General features: G+C 37.1%; 1 protein-coding gene across 1 annotated transcript in view; it reads right to left on the minus strand.

Moving 5' to 3' along the window:
• Positions 1 to 20,120, minus strand: part of MDGA2 (MAM domain containing glycosylphosphatidylinositol anchor 2) — a 917,184-nt gene that overhangs the window by 871,021 nt on the left and 26,043 nt on the right. The window lies entirely within an intron of this gene.

Below are 20,120 nucleotides of genomic sequence, written 5' to 3' on the forward strand. Positions count from 1 at the left end.
AGGCTTCTTGTCCCATATATTGATGTTCTTCCTTGTTTTTCTCTCACCCTATATATTACATAGACATGAATCCCACATAAACACCATTAAGGAAGTGAATCACCAGTATTGATACCCTGCTTGAATCTCTCTTGAACTGCAGATTTATATACCCTATTATAAATTAGACATCTCCAAACTATGGAAACTTAGTATGTTCAAAATTAAACTCAGAATCTTCCCAACACTCTTTCTTATCTGATGCATCCTACCCTTTGGCAATGAAGAGTGCCATGATGTGGCGTCATCCCAGAAACATAACTACATTCCTGAACACTCTCTTCCCATATAAAAACGTTAAACCAATCATTGTTGTTTTTGTTCAGTTGCTCAATTGTGTCTGACTCTTTGTGACCACATGGACTACAGCATGCCAGGTTTCTCTGTCCTTCACCATCTCCCAGAGTTTGCTCAAACTCATGTCCATTGAGTCGGTGATGCTATCCAACCATCTCATCCTCTGTCATCCCCTTCTCCTCCTGCCTTCGATCTTTCCCAGCATCAGAGTCTTTTCTAATGAGTCAACTCTTCACATCAGGTGGCCAGAGTACTGGAGCTTTAGCTTCAGCATCAGTCCTTTCAATGAATATTCAGGGTTGATTTCCTTTAGGATTGACTGGTTTGATCTCCTTGCAGTCCAAGGAGTTCTCAAGAGTCTTCTCCAACATCAAAGTTGGAAAACATCAAATTTTCAGCACTCAGCCTTCGTTATGGTCCAACTCTCACATCCCTACATGACTACTGGAAAAACCACAGCTTTGATTATATGGACCTTTGTCAGCAAAATAATGTCTCTGCTTTAAGTCCTCTTGACTTTCAAAGATACCATCTTGACATCATCTTCTACTGCCACTCCCCTACCTGGTAACCACTATCTCGTACCTAGATGACTACTCCTAATTGTCCCTTCTGTTTCTACTTTTGTTCCCTCTACTGTATAATCTGCACATGGTCATCATGGGAATCATTGTAAAAGACAAACTGGATCATGGCACTTTCCTTGAGGAATCTCTTCAGTGGCCCCACATTTCTCTCAGAATAAAATTCAAACTTACTGCCTTCATTTAGAAGATCCTTCATAAACTGATCACTTCTTTCCTTGTAGCTCCATCTCAGGTTTTTTCTCTTTAATATTCAAAGAAATATCTATAATGAACTTATTAAAGTCCCTTCAATTCGTCATGTCTTTTCTGGCTTCTACAGCTTGGCACAGGCTCTTTTCTCTGCCTAGAATTCTTTTCTCATTCTTCATTGCCCTAGTCTGTCTCCCCTTATGGATAACACTTCATTCATCTTTCAGGTGATAGTTCTACAGTAGGTGTTCACATCTCAGACTCAGGCTGTAATCGAGTAGGAATTCTAACATTTCATACTGAGTGTATATAAGATAGTTGTTTAACCTCCCTAATTCACAGTCACCTCATCTTTAAAATGAGGATAATAGAAATACTCATCTCACAGAACTACATAAAATTTAAATGAAAGAATGCTTATAAAGTGGTTGACACACTACCCAGCACATGTTAACTGTCAATAAATATCATTATTCACATGTTCTTGGAAAGGTTCCACTGACCCCAGAAATGTTTTTGGTCAGTATTCTAAGTATTCTTATCATGCTCTGTACTGCTCCTATCACTGACCTCACTATGTAGAACGACTAAGTATTTTATCTTTTTATTTCCCACTATGTGGAAGCCTCTGAGGGTCAGGACCATGTCCATTTTACTTAATACTGAAGTCCTGACATCTGGCACAGAGACAAGCCAGTAACAGTACCAGTTAAATATTAGCTCAATAAAGGAGCAGGGGCTTCAGAATTAAAAAGAAATCATTTCAACTGCATGGACTATGCGCTTCTCAAAGCTTCTTGCTACTTCTGGAAATAATAACCAGTGCGTGTGTGTGTGTATTAATTAAATCATTCAGTAATAATCTTTAAAATTTATGTTTAATTTAAGATGCTAGTTTATGTTATATGCATTTTAGTAAATGTAAAGTGTAAATAACTACATAGATAAATTTTTGACAGAATGCTAAATGGACATATAAAAGAAACATCAAATTTTAATCTGAGGAATTCTGATATATTTTAAAATATTGGTGTCATATCACTAATTTCAACAGTGAACTATACAGAGCATTGTGCTTATTTTGCAAAGGCCGTGTGAAAGCTGCAAAGTTCTACTGATGATGCTACAAAGACACTACAAATTTCAGTTGGTAATCCACCTTAAATGTAAGGCAGATCTTTGTCCCTGGATCTATTTCTTAACCAAATCACCTTCAAAACCCTGTAGGTTAGATATAAGATCCCTGGGCTTTTGTAATCTAAGGGTTGGTGCCAACAGTATTAATTGGATAAAAGTTGCTCAGATGAGAAACTCTAAATCTTGAAATACTGAGGAGATGAAAGGCTTGAAAAATAGATTATTCTTTTCTAGGATGAAATACACAGCAATGTGTCCCTAACCAGTAAATGGATCCTTTAGGAAAGAAAATAAGGCACATGTCTTTTGGAACATAATGTGGAAAATGTTTGTATAGCTTGACCCAGTATTCCTCCCTCTGGAAATTCACTTTAAGAAATATTCTGAAAGGAGAAAAAAGCTAAATGCATTAAGAAGTTTATTGTAGTATTTCTCAAAACATAAAGGAAAAACTAGAAACTATATTCAAAATGAGGGAAGAGTTTAGTGTATTAAGGTAGATCATATGTACCCCTTAAAATTAAAGTGAAAACTATGATCATATCATAAGCACTTTATGTTGCTATATAATATCAAATAAAAGCATACTGATTTCAATTATGTGGAAATGATACATGCATAACTTATTTTATTGAACTTCACAGGTATTGGGGTTTTTTGCAAACTGAATGTCTCTCTCTGACAACCAACCCTGTGTGGTAGTCAGTATTTTATAGCAGTTAAGTATTTCAAATTAAATGTGTACATTGTTTTTTAAGACATAATGCTATGGCACACTTAATACAGACTATCATATACTATAAGCATAATTTTTATATACACTAGGAAACCAAATATTTCATGTGTCTCACTTTATTACTATATTTGCTTTATTGCTATATTGCTTTATTGCAATGGTCTGGAACTGAACTCACAATATCTCCAAGGTTTGACTGTATGTTCATACTGAAGAATAGATGAGAATATGGCTAGGCAATAATTTATAAGAGTTGTATAGTTGTAAAGTCACTATTTAAAAAATTCTGGGAAACATGTATATTTATTATAATATCTGCCCATTTTTAAAGTTTCCCAAATGTAAAAATCAGTCCTAGAAGTTTATTAGTATTATCATTCTGGAAAAAAACAATTGCTTGAGAGTCTGGTTTCCAATAGAAAAGAAGGGCTTTTATAAACTGTATTTTTAGTAGAATAAAATGATTCCTTCTGTGTCTCAAGTCCAAAGCACAGGACTTCAATTAGAAAGATTGATTTCAATACCACTTAATTTGACTTTGTGAGTTATGCAGCCACAGTTTACCTGGCATGAAAACTATTTTTATTTTTTTATTTGTCACAAATGAAGACTATGTAGAATGCTAGGTAAAAGGCACAATATCCTTAGATTCTCCCATGTTAATCATTATTATGTACCAGTCCTTTAACTGAATCATTTTAAAAGAGGCCATTAATGTGAAAGAGCTAAATTTAAGAACAGGCTGTGCAGTCACATCATAACGCCTCATGTACTAAACTGTGTGGCTTCAGGCAACTTATTTAACATCTCTGAACTTCACATTTCTTGTCTAGATTATTATTATGAGTAATAATAATGCCTACTGAATAGAGTGGTTGTAAGCATTAAATATATTTACAGATGAGAAGCACTTAAAACAGGAAGAGATATAGTATACAACATATAAATGTTAGTATAATCACTCAATATTAATCACAGCTAGGTTTTATACATTTTCTTTTCTTATTTAAAGTTCTCTAAAAAGTACAGTACAAGAACTAAATTTCATTCTGTTTTCCTAAGAGAAAGTCCTGAAATTCTTTATCTTGAAGTTGACCTAAGGTAAGTCACTTTTTTCTCTGAGCATCAGATTCTCCACTAAGATTAGTATCTATATTTTAGGACTACATGAGACAAATAACAGAATCAGGGCAATACAATCAAAGCTGTTGTTGTTGTTCAATTGCTCAGTAGTGTCCAAGTCTTTGTGACCCCATGGATGCAGCACGCCAGGCTTCCCTGTCCATCACCAACTCCTGGAGCCTGTTCAAACTCATGTCTGTTGAGTTGGTGACGCCATCCAAGCATCTCATCCTGTTGTCCCCTGCTCCCCCTGCCTTCAGTCTTTCCCAGCATCAGGGTCTTTATCAGTGAGTTGGCTCTTCACATCAGGTTATCAAAGTATTAGAGATTCAGCCTCAGCATCAGTCCTTCCAATGAATATTCAGGACTGATTTCCTTTAGGATTGACTGGTTTGATCTCCTTGCAGTCCAAGGGACTCTTAAGATTCTTCTCCAATGCCACAGTTGGAAAGCATCAATTCTTCAGCACTCAGCTTTCTTTATGGTCCAACTCTCACATTCACACATGACTATTAGTATTCTCTTCTAAGTTCATATGGCTTGGCATAGCATCTGACACAAAACAGATGGTTTACAAATAATAATAATTTTTTAAAGTAGATATACTTGTAAAAAAAATAATTTCTGAGGTGGACATTCATTTATAAATATAACCTCAATGGGTCAAATGTCATGAGATGTCATTATTCCTTACTTACCAAATGTATTATGATACCAGAGTGACAACACCTTATCAATGTGTGGACAGAAAGGACTATGGTTATTACCTTAATTAAATCTACCTTCACAGAAAACAATCCCCAAAGTCAGTGGTCCTTGACATCAGAAGTGCTAATTTTTCTAATCTTGCAACTCAAACTTTAAGGGACAATAAGGCCCTTAAATGCTGACTTCTGTCAAGAAAAATTCATGCCTTGTTGTTACTTTCCAGAGAACTTAGGTTTCATCCAAAGCAGTGCATGAGGTATTCAAAAATATGGAAGAAAAGTATAATTTAGAAATGGTAAAAGTAGACACACTTATGCAAGACATAATCTAAGCGAATGAAGGACATTCAACTCGCTGACAAAAAGTAAAGACCCTAGCAAATCTTTCTTCAAAAAGTTGCCTACTTTAAAATTCTCAGTGAGCAACTAAGAGGGAACAGGATAAATCGGAACATTTTTCAAAAAGCTGCTGAGGGAAAAGGATTGCCGGTAAAGGACAATAATTTCTTACAACAGGGATATTTTATTACTACGTCTGATCTATTCATGGTAACACAGTACTTTCAAGCACTTTGTTCCCCTCAGACTCAGAAACTCCTTAAATAAAGGTATCCTTCTAACAGTATAACTTGAATTTAAGCAAAAGATAACATGGAATATTAATCTTACTATTAAAAGCAACAATGTCTAAGTATAACTGGAAAGAAAACACGAAACCAAAAGGCAGTCTAATCTGCCTTCCCTGAATACAAATGAAGAAGACACCTTCTGTTGGTTTTTAAGTTTGAATCCAACATGAGAGCAAAATCTACTAAAACTGTTGTAAGGCTAGAAACAGTTACATCAATTGAAGACAGCTTACAGGTAGTATCCAGAAACCAGCATTAGTAAAAGAATGTATACATGTGTACACCCAACAACTTTCAGGAATTAAAGTGTTTCAACATGCTAAGCCTCATAAGATGTATGGTACATGCATTCTTCTCATGTTAACCTTCAACTTTTGGAAGTCTGGTATTATATCCTCATTTATACATGCAGAAACAAGATCTCATAAAACATACTTGTCTACATGGATATGGATATGTATACAGAGTTGATTTTGCCTTGCCCAAGATCACTCAGCTGGCCAGAAAAATAAACATGCTTCAAATACAAGTAGAATAAATCCAGAACGTCTAACTCTATCCACTAGGAGAATATGTCTGTGTTTATAATGCCCACAGTTAAAAATTGGGTATCAAAATTTTTAATTTATGAATAAACCATTTAGCATTGGGCAGTAAATTAGTTTAACTAACACAAAAAATATCAATAAAAGAAAATGATTTTGAGTAGAATATAAAAATATTTTGAGAGAAAATTAACTTTTTAATGGTTTAGTTCTCTCCAGAGCAACACAGCAAAATAATCACCTAAAATAACTACTACAAGTTATAATTTTAAATAATTTTCTAAGAATGATATCCCTACAGAGACTTTACAGAAAGAATTTTGAAGGTTAAAAAATTCCCAAGAAAGATCACATCAGTCCTACCTCTAAAAAAAATCAAAATTCTGTAGATTTTAAATGTGTATAGAAAAGTGTTAGTCACTCAGTCGTCTCCAACTCTTTGTGACCCCCATGGACTATACCTGCTAGGCTCTTTTGTCCATGGAATTCTCCAGACCAAGAATACTGGAGTGAGTAGCCATTCTCTTCTCTAAGATATCTTCCTGACCCAGGGATTGAACCCATGTCTCCTGCATTGCAGCCAGATTCTTTACATCTGAGCCACCAGGGAAGCCCTTTAAATGTGTATAGCTCTGCATAAAAGTATCCTTATATAGTATATTAAATAAAATATAAGCCAGTATCAAGTGACCACAGAAAATGCTATCTGATTTCACTGCAAGATAGTTTTAAATACGGCAAAATGTCAGACTTCAGATGCAATATATATAATCCTAAACTCTAGCTGGTCTCATTTCATTGTTATTCTTGAATGAACTATCATGCTAATTGCATAGCTCTGTTCCTACACTGCCCTTGGCAAGGCAAACAGCAACACGCTCAGATTAAATGTCTATGTGGTTACCCAAGGAGATGAAATGACACAACCATGATTCTATTTGCTTACTGTCTCCTTTGTCATCATCATTCTCAATCAAATCCTATCAGGCTTTGAGCATGTGATTATGGTCTTCAAAGCTACAATAGTCAAAGAAGCTGGCCTAATGATGCCTAACACAAAGAATTTAGATGAAGCCCCTGACATCCAGAGGCAGAAATACTCAGTAGTGAAGAAATGAATGCCAATAAACCTGGGCACCTCCACAAAATATGCCCGTACATATGGATATGTGTGCATATTTCTAGATAGGAATGTAAAATCCATTTTGCAGCTAAAATCATTAAAAATAAATTTAATTTGAGCAATAGGAGGAGCTGAGAAGATTCAAAGGCAAATGATAAATAAGAAATCTGGTTCTGCTATGAAAAAAAATGTAGCAAAAAACAGTACCTAGAGTGACTCTTAGCACCTTAAATAGAACCTTTCCTCTGTGCTTCCTTGAATATGAAATTGAGTCTAAGGGAAACATTCATCAAATGCCTACCTACAATTCCCCACACTAGGTAAGAAGTAGAACTGCAGACTCCCAGATTTCATCCTCAAATTTAGTCAGCCTAATTCTGCACAATTACTCAGACTCAAATTCCCAAGGAGCCCTTGGTCTCCACTCTTTCTCTCCTACCCACAGCCAGTGCAATAACCAATCCCATTAGCCCCTACTTTCAAAACAGAAAGTCAAATTGTGAATCTTCATACCATCTCCAATTCTGATCCAAACTACATCATCTTTCCCAACTATGGCAAATGCCTTCTAATGGACCTCTCTCAGCCAATTTCAATTCTCTCCAGTCTACCATATATCCAGCAACCCAGAGTCATCCCTTTAAAAACTGTAATAGATCATCTCACACTTCTATTCAGGCCCCATGATTTCCACTACATTCAGTCAGAATATGCTTACTGTGTAACAGTTAACAGTCTTTATTATGTGTAACACATTTAATGATGTTCAAGGCTTACTTGATTGGCCCCTGGTTCTCTCTCTGGTCTTTTTTTTTTTTTTTTTCCTGCAGGTCTGTGCAGTTCCCTGATAGTCTTTGAACACACGAGGCATTTCTACATCAGGGTCTTGGCACTTGAGTACCTCAGCCTGGAATTCTCTGTCCTAGCTTCCTCATGTAATTCAAGTTTCTGATGAAATGTCACCACCAGAAGTCTTCCCTGGTTTACTGTACTTTAAAGAGGAACCTCCTACCACTATTCCCTATTTTCCCATCTTAATTTATATTCTTTGAAGTACTGTTACCAGCTGATAATATAAATATTTATGTATATGTATAGATTGTGCTTCCCTGGTGACTCAGATAGTAAAGATTCTGCCTGCAATGCAGGAGGCCCAGGTTCAATCCCTGGGTTGGGAAGATGTCCCAGAGAATAGAATGGCTACCCACTCCAATATTCTTGCCTGGAGAATTCTATGGACAGAGGAGCCTGAAGAGATACAGTCCACGGATTCACAAAGAGTTGGACACAACTGAGTGCCTAACACTTCCACTTTTTTTCAATCTGTAGAGATAGATAGATATAGATATAAATTTGTTGCCTATTTTGCACCACTAGACTAGGTACTATGATAACGATGTCTTTAGAGGATGATATTCAATTAAAAACTTGACAAGGAAACATATTATCAAGCACTGCTGACACCATCTCCATACATCATCCCCTCAAAGTATTTCATTATCTGGTCTACTCTGGCCAAGACATGGATAAATCCTTTCTCTCATGTCTACCCTCTTCCCCTTTGAATACAACTAAATAGTAATGCATTTTTGTCTAAGTAAAAACACTCTCTCCTTTCATAATCACTCATGAGCTCCAATCTAATTTGTATTTTCATCCCAAACCACTGCAAAGCTGAATTCTACTGAATGATATTGTGAATCCTCTCGTTGTGGTATTATATAACACCTCTTAAATTCTGAATAAAAATGTCAGCTTTTATTCATCTTCTCATTAAACCTTTCCTTATAGTTCACATTGCATACTATTTTATTTTTCCATGACTTTCTTGGTTCAACTCCTACCATCCAAAATACTGCTTCTTGGTCTTATTCAAGGAACTCTCCAGCATCACCAATCCATTAGATGTTAGTATTTCCTAAAATTCCATAGTGTAATTTTTTTTTCTCAGTGGAAAAACTGCCTGGATCACCCCATATATCTACATGTTTTTGACTCCCAGACATCCTTATTGGCTCTCCTATTCTGAGTTCCTGGGGGAAAAGGGTCATTGCCTTCTCATCAATGAATTGCTAGCTTTAAGTATAGTACATGGCACAGAATGGATGGTAAGTAAATATATGCTAAATGAATGACCCCAAGGCAATGCACAACTCTGAGCCAGACCTCTCTCCAGATTTCCAAAGCCAAAGCTCTAATGGGGTATGTTCACTTTGACTCTGAGGTTCTTTGAACATCTACAAAAAACATGTTCACAAGAAAATCAAATATTTCCCCATTTTTTTTCTTCCCTCACCCTTAACTGTAAATTGCTCCCTTGTTTTATATTCCAAATCTTAAAAAATGAAACCCATATAAGCCAAGCATTTGAGAATCACGTAGTCATGTATATCCAGCTCTTAACTTCTATAGGCTCCTTCTTCTAATTGCCTCTTCAGTAAATCCTCCCTTGTTTAACACTGACACAAATATGTCAGTGCACGTCTTTCCTTAACAGGTTTACTGCAGTGACTAAGTGTCCTTCTTGCCTCCAGTTATATCCTAATAGCCTTCCACATGGCTGCCTTTATGTTGCTGTAGGTGCTACCATCTTTTAAGGTTAAACTATGTCATATTACTTGCTGGAAATCTGTGGAGGGCTTCCTATATCCTTCTAAAATGCTTACAAATCAATTTTTACCACATCACATAAAGCCTCACATCATATGGACCTCACGTCTTCTTTAGCCTATTCTGTCTCTTTCCTGCTCTCACCCATCCCCATCCATCTGCTCCCCAGTACTTTTCCGCTCATTGTCTCCAAGGGCTGACTTATTGCACATGCAGGTCTTTCCACCTGAAACACACACCCCACTCAACTCTATTGATAGCTTTATGAAGACTTGCTCAGACATCATTTCTTCTAAGAAGTCTTCCTGTCTTGAGCTATCATCAGATCCTTTGTGCATTTCTCTCATTGCACATATCACATAAGACACACACCCCACTCAACTCTATTGATAGCTTTAGGAAGACTTGCTCAGACATCATTTCTTCTAAGAAGTCTTCCTGTCTTGAGCTATCATCAGGTCCTTTGAGCATTTCTCTCATTGCACATATCACATAAGACTACAGCATATGCCCAACAGAGGCAGGAGCACCACCTCTCTGGTTTACAGCTACACAGAGAGGTTAGTATAATCCGCACTTAGGAAGTACGTATCAAACATTTCTTGAAGAAATAAGTGTACAATTATTTTTTTTACTTTTCTGTCTCTCCTACTCAAGTAGCTCCTCAGTGGCAAGAAGAAATATCCATCTCATTATTCCCAGTGAATTAAACATAGCAAGTAGGTATTCAACATTTTGTTTTATTCATTCAACTAAGAAACTGCAAAAATATACATATGAAAAGGTCAGTTTTCATTCCAATCCCAAAGAAAGGCAATGCCAAAGAATGCTCAAACTACCGCACAACTGCACTCATCTCACACGCTAGTAAAGTAATGCTCAAAATTCTCCAAGCCAGGATTCAGCAATATGTGAACCGTGAACTTCCTGATGTTCAAGCTGGTTTTAGAAAAGGCAGAGGAACCAGACATCAAATTGCCAACATCCACTGGATCATGGAAAAAGCAAGAGAGTTCCATAAAAACATGTGTTTCTGCTTTATTGACTATGGCAAAGCCTTTGACTGTGTGGATCACAATAAACTGTGGAAAATTCTGAAAGACATGGGAATACCAGACCACCTGATCTGCCTCTTGAGAAATTTGTATGCAGGTCAGGAATCAACAGTTAGAACTGGACATGGAACAACAGACTGGTTCCAAATAGGAAAAGGAGTTCGTCAAGGCTGTATATTGTCACCCTGTTTATTTAACTTATATGCAGAGTACATCATGAGAAACGCTGAACTGGAAGAAACACAAGCTGGAATAAGATTGCTGGGAGAAATATCAATAACCTCAGATATGCAGATGACACCACTCTTCTGGCAGAAAGTGAAGAGGAACTCAAAAGCCTCTTGAAGAAATTGAAAGTGGAGAGTGAAAAAGCTGGCTTAAAGCTCAACATTCAGAAAACAAAGATCATGGCATCCGGTCCCATCACTTCATGGGAAATAGATGGGGAAACAGTGGAAACAGTGTCAGATTTTATTTTTCTGGGCTCCAAAATCACTACAGATGGTGACTGCAGCCATGAAATTAAAAGACGCTTAGTCCTTGGAAGGAAAGTTATGACCAACCTAGATAGCATATTCAAAAGCAGAGACATTACTTTGCCAACAAAGGTTCGTCTAGTCAAGGCTATGGTTTTTCCAGTGGTCATGTATGGATGTGAGAGTTGGACTGTGAAGAAGGCTGAGAGCCGAAGAATTGATGCTTTTGAACTGTGGTGTTGGAGAAGACTCTTGAGAGTCCCTTGGACTGCAAGGAGATCCAACCAGTCCATTCTGAAGGAGATCAGCCCTGGGTTTTCTTTGGAAGGAATGATGCTGAAGCTGAAACTCCAGTACTTTGGCCACCTCATGCAAAGAGTTGACTCATTGGAAAAGACTCTGATGCTGGGAGGGATTGGGGGCAGGAGGAGAAGGGGACGACAAAGGATGAGATGGCTGGATGGTATCACTGACTCGATGGACGTGAGTCTCAGTGAACTCCGGGAGTTGGTGATGGATAGGGAGGCCTGGTGTGCTGCGATTCATGGGGTCACAAAGTCGGACACGACTGAGCAACTGATGTGATCTGATCCGATCTGTACCTATACATCTATATGCATCCAAAGCAAATTAAATATGTCTAATATTGGTACAGTTGGAGTCAGGCCAAGAAATATATATTCTAACCAGGGATACAGATACCTACTTTGATGCTGGGTCTAAAGCACAAAACAGGTCCCGTTGCCAAATCTGATTCCAAAACATAATCAGTAGTTTCTTCACTTACATTATCAACTTTGCTCACTCTGGAAAGTTGTAATCCCTGATTCAATAACTGTCTCTAGAAATATCTCAGCATTTCTTCTTTTACTTGTTTCTAAATGCAAATATGACTGTAAAAGTTTGACTAATGAAAACACTACAACAAGAGGTCAAGTATGAGAGAAAAAGAGAAGTGAGAGAGAAACTCCAGCAGAGGAAAGTGATGCCAAAGTGAAAGTGTTAGTCACTAAGTTGTGTACAACTCTTTGTGACCCCATGGGCTATGGCCTGCCAGGGTCCTCTGACCATGGAATTCTCCAGGTAAAAATACTGGAGTGGATTTCGATTCCCTTATCCAGGGGAGCTTCCTGACCCAGGGATAGAACCCAGGTCTCCTGCGTTGCAGGAAGATTCCCTACTGTCTGAGCCACTAGGAAAGTATTTGAATAGAGAGTTGAATGATGACCAAGAGTTCAAAAGTCCAGACAATGGTCAATAAGAAATCAACAGAAAGACTGATAAGCAGTGGCAATCCTCTAACAAGTTATTTGTCATTGTAAGGGTTTAATCCTCTTACAAAACAATTTAGGCTGAATACTATGATAACCTTCCAAGCTAAAATGAAATAATCAGAAAGTTTTACTGTAATACTTCACTCCTACATAACAGTTTTTAGCTTTAAGATTCTCAGGTGCCTGAGTGCATACTCAATTGCTCAGTTGTGTCCAACTGTTTGGGACCCATGGAGTGTAGCCCACCAGGATCCTCTGTCCATGAAGTTCTCAGATAGTTTACACAAAATGTCACTTTAGACATACATAAATTCACTTACCAGTCCATTAGTCTATCCAACTTATTTGAACGAGAGAGGAGAGGCAAGGACAGTAGAGAAGAGAGGAGAGAACAGAAGAGAATTGGTACAATCAACAGATGAGAACCCAAGGGTTAAGGAGTAGGAGTGGGATGTCATAGCTTTTAGCTACCTCATTCCAATTGTGACAGGAAAGTATGAACAAGTGTGAACTAGGCTAAATTAGGAGGAGGAGGCTCCTCTCCCAAGAGAAACTTGTTCCCACAGATTTGAACTACTTTATGTACAGAGAATGGACCCTGGAGACAGAGTGCCCAGACTCAAATCCTGGGTCTGTCACTTATTATCTCAGTGACCTTGGACAGTTTGCTATTCAGTCCTCTCATCAGAAAAATGGGGATTATTGTGGTACTTGTCTCACTGTATTGTTATAAAAATTAAATAAACCATTATTCTCAATCATTAGAACAGAATCTGGTATATATGTTTGTTTGTTCAGTTACCAACTCGTGTCTGACTCTTTGCAACCCCATGTACTGCAGCATGCCAAGGCCTCCCTGTCCTTCACCATCTCCCAGAGTTTGTCCAAGTTCATGTCCATTGAATTGGTGATGCCATCCAAACATCTCATCCTCTGCACCCTCCTCTCCTTCTGTCTTGAGTCTTACCCAGCATCAGATCTTTTCCAATGAGTCAGCTCTTCACATCAGGATGGCCAAAGTATTGGAGCTTCAGCTTCAGCATCAGTCCTTCCAATGAGTCCAATTCAGGACTGATTTCCTTTAGGATTGACTGGTTTGATCTCCTTGCTATCTAAGAGACTCTCAAGAGTCTTCTCTAGCACCACAGTTAGAAAGCATCAATTCTTCAGCACTCTGTTTCTTTATGGTCCAACTCCCACATCCATACATGACTACTGGAAAGACCATAGCCTTGATTATATGGACCTTTGTCAGCAAAGTGCTATCTTTGCTTTTTAATACACTATCTAGCTTTCCTGCCAAGAAGCAATCATCTTGCCCATTCATGAATCACTGTCTTTTCGTGGTGAAGGGGCTTGCATAATTCAATGAAGCTATGAGCCATGCCATACAAGGCCACTTAAGACAAACTGGTCACAGTGGAGAGTTCTGACAAAATGTGATCCACTGGAAAAGGGAATGGCAAACCACGGCAGTATTCTCGCCATGAGAACCCCATGAACTGTATAAAATGTCTGGGAGACAGTAAGCACTATATAACTGTGTACACTAAACATGTGTGCATTTCAACACAACAAAATAAGCTCAAAAACATGCTTTTCCAACAGATGAGAAACAGACAAGTACCTATATCAATCAGCCATTCTGCAGAACTTATACAGAATTTTAGCTCCCACTCATTCTCCAATCAAAATCAACATTTTCTCAACTTCACACACATTACTAGGCAAACACAGCTTCATATCCTTTTCAAGCAACCAATGTCCCTCTAAACCAATATGGTATAGCAGCCATATAGGGCTCCTAAGGCTGCAACTCCTAAATATCTACATTAAAACGTGTACGTATATGTTAGTTGCTCAGTCATGTACAACTCTTTGTGATCCCATAGACTGTAGCCTGCCAGGCTCCTTTGTCCATGGAATTCTCCAGGTAAGAATACTGGAGTTGGCTGTCATTTCCTTCTCCAGGGATTATTCCAGACCCAGGGATCAAACCCAGGTCTCCTTCACTGAAGGCAGATTCTTTATCATCTGAAACACCAGGGAAGCCCAACTGTAAATTCTATACTCCAATCTGTTAACCTAAAGAGTTAACTTTGTAAATTCTATACTCCAATCTGTTAACCTAAAGAGTTAACTTTGTAAATTTAACTTCCAGAAGATTTCTATGGGGGGTGAATTATTTGCATATTCATGAGGATTACTGTTTAACAATATTTTTAAAATACAATAATGATTTGTTTTGAGTTCAGACTCAGATTGTCAGAGTTGAGACAGACTGACTGAGTTCAAACCCCAGCCGATATTTAATAGTTATGTAATTCAGATTTAATCTTTGTGTTATTTTCTTATCTATAAAATGAGGATAACAATTAGGCATATATGTACATATATATGCATATGTATATATATACACACACACATATGTATATGTGTAACACATTTGGACTATTATCTGGTAAATAGCATTATATAAGCTTTTGCTTTATTATTATTATTGTTATTCTGGATAAAGCATAATGACTATACTCCTTTCCTATGCTGAAACATTTTACTCTTAAAGAAACAGCCAAATAAATAATGAATTCTGTGCATGTTCATTTATTTCAAATTCTGTTCATGAAGTAAAGGAAAAAAAAAGGAAAATATTTTAAAGTACTACATTATGCGATTTTAACAAAATGTCTATCAAAAGTTGAAAAGATATTTAATGAGCAGAATGTTTTAGTATCTCTGGTTCTTCTTGTCAATCATTATAAAAATCATGCAGAAATCATGAACATTCACCATTTTTGGACATGCATATGCAAATCACTGATTTCTCTAAGCCCATCAGGTATGCTGTAGGGAAGCTAATGATGTAAATATGAAATGGCAGTTTCTTCCCAATAATTCCTCAAAACTCATCTCCAGAAGTAGTTTAACATGCAAGGAAATGGCATCCTAGTTACTGAAATAAAACCTTGCATCTTTTTATCACCAAGCATTCAAACTATTGGAAAACAAGAAGGTACCAACTGCTAACATACCTGATGGAAGCTCTTAATCTCTCCTTTAAAGCTCTGTTGTGCACATAAAAATATCAAGAAGTCATAATTTGACTGGCAATTTCTTTATATAATAATAATCTTTTTTTACTGGAATAACGAAAATATTTTTAGTAAATCTTTTCCATTTACTCTGCAATGATAAACTTGGGGATAACCAGTGCTAAAATAAAAATAAAATGGTTAGGATTCTCCACTCTTTTTTTATTTGAATAGAAAAAAAAAAACTGTGAGAAAAACTAAGTCTTTTTGTAATGCAGTAACTGCTAAAAGCTCATTATCAAGCACTCTCCTAGTTGTGTATAATTTACATAGTGAAAAGGAGGAAATGAGTCATTAAAGGGTCATTCAATGGATCAGAGCATAAAGCAGGTGAGTTTTCTCATGGCTAATTTTAAATTACTTTATTAGAGCATCTATACACATGCAGTAAGAATTATGAACATATGGATTCATATTAAAAACAATAATTTACTTTATATTATAGAATCTGATTGTGGTAGACAGAATAACAGCCCCCCCAAAATGTCCACATCCTAATTCTTGGTACCTGTGATTATGTTACCTTATATAGCAAAGGGAACTTTGCATATGTGATTACTTTATACATGTTGATATGTGAAGATTATCCTAGATTATCTTCCAGTGGAAGGATCCAACAGCATCACAAAGCTTCTCATAAGATTTAGCTAGGAGTGTTAGGGTAGGAGAAAGATTTGAAAAATACTAAACCTGCTTTGAAAATGGAGGAAAGGCCATGGACCAAAGAACCTAAGCAGACTCTAGAAGCTGGAAAAAGCAGAAAAAGAAAATCTCCTCTAGAACTTCCAGAATGAATGCTGTGGAAACATTGATTTTAGGCCTGTAAGACCCATTTCACATTTCTGTCCTCCAGAACTATTAAGATAACAAATATGAGCTTCTTTAAGCAACTAAGTTTACAGTAATTTGTTACAGCAGTAATAAGAAATAAATGCGCTGCTTTTACAAAAATAATGTAGCCTCTATTACATCATTCTTGAAAGGAACTATCTTTTTCCTCTCTTCTACCTGTAAGGATTTCTGAGTGATCATCTTTATTTTTCTTCTGCAAGTGAAAATTCTAAACAGAAAAAAAATTGCTTTCAAGGACTTGTTAGACATGTCTGTTTTGTTATTACACGGTTTTTAAGTTCTCCTTAATCTAGTACCCAGGGATCTTAACCACATCTCCAATGTCTTCCTGCACTGGCAGGAGGATTCTTTAACACTAAGCCACCCAGGAAGTACCCATTTGGCTTAGAGACTCAGTATAAGATTTCTTATCCTGAATGAAAAAAACTTAACTGGATAAACAAATCTTAGTCTTTAATAAATACTACATAAAATATGATCTCCTTTTGTGCAAAAAGTAATCATATTCCTCATTTTAACATTTAATTTACACTATTCCATGCAGTAGAGTAATACTGATGTGGAACCACAAAATAACATAGATATTTGATATCCCTATGTCCCAAATATATATATGCTGTATAACTGTTTTAAAAGCTTTAGAAAATTAAAAATGAAATATAATAAAACATGAAACCAGCTATATACCTTGTAGCATCTTTTATCATTTTATTTTCTCAATTATAAAGAAATTATGATTAAAATGGACACATTTTTAAAAGCTTACAAAACAATAAAGTGTGCCTACCAATTAAATTGTATTCTCAAGTATTCGTTCAAACACACACAACTTCAAACTATCTTTCATGCAAAACCTCCAATTCTCTGCCCATGTCACGATGTGCTATTTTATATTGTTCAGTTCAGTTCAGTTGCTCAGTCACGTCCGACTCTTTGCCACCCCATGAATCGCAGCACGCCAGGCCTCCCTGTCCATCACCAACTCCCGGAGTTCACTCAAACTCGTGTCCATTGAGTCAGTGATGCCATCTAGCCATCTCATCCTCTGTCGTCCCCTTCTCCTCCTGCCCCCAATCCCTCCCAGCATCAGAGTCTTTTCCAATGAGTCAACTCTTCGCATGAGGTGGGCAAAGTATTGGAGTTTCAGTTTCAGCATCAGTCCTTCCAATGAACACCCAGGACTGATCTCCTTTAGAATGGACTGGTTGGATCTCTTTGCAGTCCAAGGGACTCTCAAGAGTCTTCTCCAACACCACAGTTCAAAAGCATCAATTCTTCGGCACTCAGCCTTCTTCACAGTCCAACTCTCACATCCATACATGACCACTGGAAAAACCATAGCCTTGACTAGACGGACCTTTGTTGGCAAAGTAATGTCTCTGCTTTTGAATATGCTATCTAGGTTGGTCATAACTTTCCTTCCAAGGAGTAAGCGTCTTTTAATTTCATGACTGCAATCACCATCTGCAGTGATTTTGGAGCCAACAAAATAAAGTCTGACATTGTTTCCACTGTTTCCCCATCTATTTCCCATGAAGTGATGGGACCAGATGCCATGATCTTAGTTTTCTGAACGTTGAGTTTTAAGCCAACTCTTTCACTCTCCTCTTTCACTTTGATCAAGAGGCTTTTTGGTTCCTCTTCACTTGCTGCCATAAGGGTGGTGTCATGTGCATATATGAGGTTAGTGATATTTTTCCCAGCAATTTTATATTGGTAAGAGGCATTAATACAGATTGTGGTGTTCAACACTTGTGGCTTCTAATCTGGACTCTGGAACTTATTAGCTACATAACTTTTCAAAACTATACAATCTCTCTGAGACTCCGCTTCCTCTGCTGAATTTGGATACTCTTAAAGGAGTATTTTGAGAATTTATGAAATATGGTTTCTAACACAAGGTTCAATCTCAGTAAATGATGGTATCATTGGTATGGTTATGAATTTCCTTTTCTTGTCAATGGGAATATATGTTTGTTATCTGAGGACAAAGTTCATTCTCAAAACTGTTTGAATATTTTCCTGAATGTCTAGGAAGTACTAGGCTATGTACATAACATCTAACAATGATTCACTCAATGAACAATTATAACCAAAGATAAATAGAGAACAATTAAGTACTAAACCAGAAACACTGAAATACAAGTGCAAGCTTCACAGTGATGTGAATGCCGGGCTGGTGTAGTCAGGGAAGGATCAATGGCAGACAAGGGACTAGAACAGGGAAGTGATACCCTTTCTAGATAGAGCAAGACTAAATAAATAAAATCACACAATGTTCTCAGCAGAATATATTTCCGAATTTTAACCTAAGTGAAGGTACATAAAATAGGCTACTCAATTTTCTGATCTCTTCATTTGAGTTCAACTTCTTTAAATCATCTTTACATATATTTTCTTTAAAATGCTAACAGAAATGGAAGAAAGATCATTTATTTTTGCCTAAAATCATATCAATAACAATTATTGTACCTGAAGCTACTATGTTAACAATGATGATGGTTTATCTATGCATTCCACCTCACGTCTTATACCTAGCATACTTACTTATTTGGAAACATCAGTACAATAGAAAATTTCTAAAATTAATTATGTAAAATATCTGTATACTCACTAAAATAATCTAAAAATTATTTCCATAGTCCTAAATGACTCATAGTAACTTCGAGTGTTCACTAAAAGCTTATGGGGTAAATTTTTCTTAAGGGATGAATAAGAAAATGGTAATTTTGTACTGGAAAACTTTCCTACTGTCCACTATCCTAAGACTTTAACAACTGCTTCTACAAACGTAAAGAGCTGCATCTATAGCGACAAACAATGACAGGGACCAGGGTGATGGCAGCAGTACATCTGAGACCTGCCCGAGGCCTGGTTAAATGGGAGTGAAGGAAATGGCAGTGTCAAGTATGACTTCCAGGCAGATGATATGAACTATTGTGTAGATGAGAGTGACCTTTAATAAAAACAGGAAAACTGAGGAGAAAGATTTAGACAAAGATCAAGAGTATAGCTTTCAACATATTAAGTTTGTTGCATTTGAGGAATTAAGGTGGCACCGTGAAAGAGGCAGTTACCTACTGGAGCTCAGAACAGAGATCTGATATGGAATAAAGGTCTGCAAGTCATCAGACAGAGATGGTGTGCAATATGCCTAAGGCAAGAAGGTGCAGAGTGAGGAAAAAAGAGGGCAAAGAACAGAACTCTGAGAATCCCTAAAATCTGGAAACCGAGAAGAGGAGGAATTAGCAAAGGATACAGATAAGCTTTGGGGCTTCCCAGGTGGCTCAATGGTGCATAATCTGCTTGCAATGTAGGAGATCTGGGTTCGATCACTGCGTCGGGAAGATCCCCTAAAGAAGCGAATGGCTACGAACTCCAGTATTCTTGCCTGGAGAATTACATGGACAGAGGAGCCTGGCGGGCCACAGTCCATGGGCTCAGAAAGAGTGGGACACGACTGAGTGACTGAGCACAGGGTACACACTGATAAGCATTATCTATGAAAAAGATTTCCTTGTTAGAAAATATTATTTTCCTTTACTACAAAGTACTATTGGAACATCTCAAACTGTTTGGAATAAAGAAAGTTATTTACAGAAAACTTAAATATAGACAATATTCATCTCACCTATTATTTCTGAGTATAA

This window comes from Bos indicus, chromosome 10, assembly GCF_029378745.1.
Source record: "Bos indicus isolate NIAB-ARS_2022 breed Sahiwal x Tharparkar chromosome 10, NIAB-ARS_B.indTharparkar_mat_pri_1.0, whole genome shotgun sequence".
Taxonomy (NCBI): domain Eukaryota; kingdom Metazoa; phylum Chordata; class Mammalia; order Artiodactyla; family Bovidae; genus Bos; species Bos indicus.